The sequence below is a fragment of the Harpia harpyja genome, chromosome 11 (assembly GCF_026419915.1).
Source record: "Harpia harpyja isolate bHarHar1 chromosome 11, bHarHar1 primary haplotype, whole genome shotgun sequence".
In the NCBI taxonomy this organism is placed as follows: Eukaryota; Metazoa; Chordata; class Aves; order Accipitriformes; family Accipitridae; genus Harpia; species Harpia harpyja.
Genome location: NC_068950.1, coordinates 35,964,307 through 35,967,742, shown reverse-complemented (window position 1 = coordinate 35,967,742; position 3,436 = coordinate 35,964,307).

Genomic DNA, 3,436 nt, shown 5'->3' with positions numbered 1-3,436 from the left:
TGTATCTCTGAGATCAAGTCCAGTTTGGTTCTATTTCCTTAAAAAGTGTATTCCCCATATAAAAACTTTTTTTTTTTTTTTTTACATTTAGTTACAGCCACGTACACAATTACATATGTTTTCTGTGCCTGTGTTCACACATACAATTGCTCTAATTCTCAGCAAGGCTATTTCCTATCTGTTGTGATCTGACTACAGCAAAAATTAAAATAAAGATTAGATTAGTTGCCGTGGTAGCAGCTACCCCTGTCTCATATGACGCACAGATTCTGTGAAGCGAAGGAGCACATATCAATTTACACTCTTAATTTTTGGGACACTCAGGGTTCAGCTCTTCCCAGGAGGTCCTCTGATGAGAGCAAGTGATATCTCCCTGTTTCCACTCAGCAGGCTTATCTTCTTTGACTTTTTGTAATTCATAAGAGCTTCAGAGCTGCTGCCACCATCTCTTGGTAGAAACAATCTCATCTTCATTTCAGTTTCTTTCTTAAAAAAAAAAAAAGAGTGGGAGGATGATGAAAAAAGTCTGGTCTGGGGGATAGTGAGGCTGAGAGAGGTGTATTAGCCCCCTTGGGAAAGGAAACAGCCAGGGTCTCACAGGGCATCAGTGCAGAGGCTGTGCGGGGACTGGAGTTATATGGCTAATAAGTAATTGCTAATGAGGGGGAGAATTGTCACATAACATCAGCAGTCATGAATTAGCAAAGAAGCGTGCAAAAGAGGGTAACTGTCAGATTTGCTAGGCTCTCGGTTCATTTGTTCTCATGACTGTACATCAAGGTTTTAAATGTTTCTGCTTTGTATTGGAGAAAAATAAACAGCCTTGAGTAGATGTAGTCAGACTAATGATGTCTTGTGGTGTGAGATCTCACTTGTTGCATCTCCCAGCTATCAGACCTTTTAAGGTGTAGCATAAGACAAATTATTGGGTCCGCAGGAGAAGAGCGCATGAAGAGATAATACACTTGACTGCAGTTAATGATTGCTGCTGTGTGTCTGTGTACTTTACAGGGAAAATAGGTCTCTGATTCTGGCCCATCAGGTGCGTATCCATAATGTCTTTCAATCTGCATCCTTGGTCCCTTCTCAGAATTTATTCCAGAGCTATCGCCAGTCCCAAAGTTACACCTTACAGTGCAAAGGGCACAGTTGTGAGCCCGCTGGTAAGGAAGGGGTGAGAAGGGACGGTCTGGGGGATGTCTCTCCCTCCAGTCTTCCCACATCATTTCTTATCCATTGTTCCTTGCCACTTTTTGTCTCCATCTCCCCCAAAAATGTATTTAAAACCCCATCTCCAGAAAAACATACTTACCTCAGGTGCATTACGTATCTAGTTCAGCCACAGACTGAACAAACCACAGACAAGGCGGCAAGGCATTTTGCAAAAGGGCAGTGGAAAATCAGTTTAATACCACCTTGTCCCTCTGTATCTAGCTTGCTCATAAAAATCAATCTCTCTCCTCCACGCATGATGGACATCTCTCCCTGCTGATCTGTCTAGCAATTCGTGAACCTGCCCGATAGCACACCTCAGCCTTCCCAGCTGGAAGCCCAGCTCAGAGTTTCTTGCTGCCTTCTTCAGGGATGCAGATTATGGCACCTGCTTGTCCACTTCAGGGAGCTGGAAACAGCTTGGGGCTTCTCAGCAGCGTGGTCAGGACTGGATCTAACTAGACTGTTTCTGAAGTTAGGACGGCAAACCATAGGCTCTTGTGAAACATCAAATCATCTGTTGTCCTGAGTTTCCCATAGAAAACCCATTAGGAAGAACTTTCTTTGTGGTGGCGGCTTAACATGCTGAAAGAGGACAAAATGTCCCAGCTCACGCTGGAGAGGCAGCAGTATAGTTCAAAATATCTGTGTTGTCACAGCTGTAAGAACAGAAATACATTATGAGTGCTAATTATATTAATTAAAGTTGTGCTGCTGTTTGTGTGAATGTTTCCAGAGAGGAATACAGATTTTTCCCCATTATTTTATTTCCAGACAGAAGCGGGAGCTCTGGCAGGGGCCAAGTCTGTACAAGGCAAGGACATACGTGCTGTGATTCCTGAAATATAATAAAATACCCAATGTATTTTAAAAATGCAGTCACTGAAAACAGTATTCCTCCTCTTCAGATTGATTCCCTAGAGATTTTGCTGCATGAAACACACTTTTGTTTTCTCTAGCATCCCTGACTTAAGCCATGCACACAGACATCTGTCCTGGGAACTGCTTTGTGCCTCAGTTTACCTCTAGTTTCAAGACAGAAAATGGGATAATTAATTTTCCTCTGTCTCCTTGTTTTATGGGGGACACCCAGTCTTCAGGATCTTAGCTTGTGTCTTCACATAGCCTAACACTATAGGACTGTCGCTTTTCCACTCTGATTGTGACAAAGCAATGTCAGTACTAAAGGTGTGCTCCTCTACATGGTCTGAGAGGAGTCGTGAGCTGTGAAGAACCCCTCTGGCTTCTGCAATGAGCTGGACTGTTTATTGAGCTTGCTGTTTCTCCTCCTTCCAGCCCCTGCTGCTCGGCTCAAACCCCAAGTGCATTTCCTGGGGAGCATTGCCATAGATTTCCTGGCGCTTTGCTTTCTGGCACCTTCATAAAGCTCTCACTGCTTTTTTGTTCTCTTTTCCTCCTTTCCAGTCACCAGGGCCTCACCGCTAATAGCTAAAATAAGGCACCAGCTCCGAAGGGGCAAGGTCCTTTATGCCGCAGTGCTCTTGCCATGGCTAGGAAAGGGCAGCTGCTGGCCGCGTAAGTGGGAGTAACGGGCTGTCTCTTAAAACAAGTGGTCTATTTATGGGCTGTTAAGGACTCCCACAATAATGCAGAGTTCTGGATTTCTCCTTACGGGGGCTGCAGAAAGCATTGTCTCTTCTGCTTACGGCTTATTACCAAAGCAAACTACTGTGGGACGGAGACTGTAGGAAACGCGGGGTACCTGTGCCAGCTTGTGTCTTGTATTGATGCAATTACCTTGGCTATCTTAGCACTGAGCATTTGCGGGGCAACTTCAGTCTGCCCTGGCCTAGATCTTCTCATTTTCTATCTAGATTCACTTGACAGTAGCCAACTGTTGCCCTTTCTTCAGCAAGAGCGTTTCTCCCTCTCTGCTTAGGAGCCTACTTTCTTAAAAACTTGTATGAACACAACCTGCCTCCCAAACTGGCTGGGAGGCTTATAAGCTATTACAGAACCACATCCTGTTCTGCTTTGAGCATCATGATACTTAATGCAAAAGGTAGAAGAAGTGGAGGGGCCAGTTCTAGTAAAACCCCAAATAAAATCTCCCTTTAGTAAAATGTTATTTTTAAAAGCAGCAAAACCTGATGCAGGAAGGAAGGTGTGTGTGCTGTGTGCAGGTCAGCAATGCTTGTGTTTGCCTGCTGTCTTCAGCACCTGACCTTGGTATTGGTGTTGCATCTTTGTCTCACTAGATTAA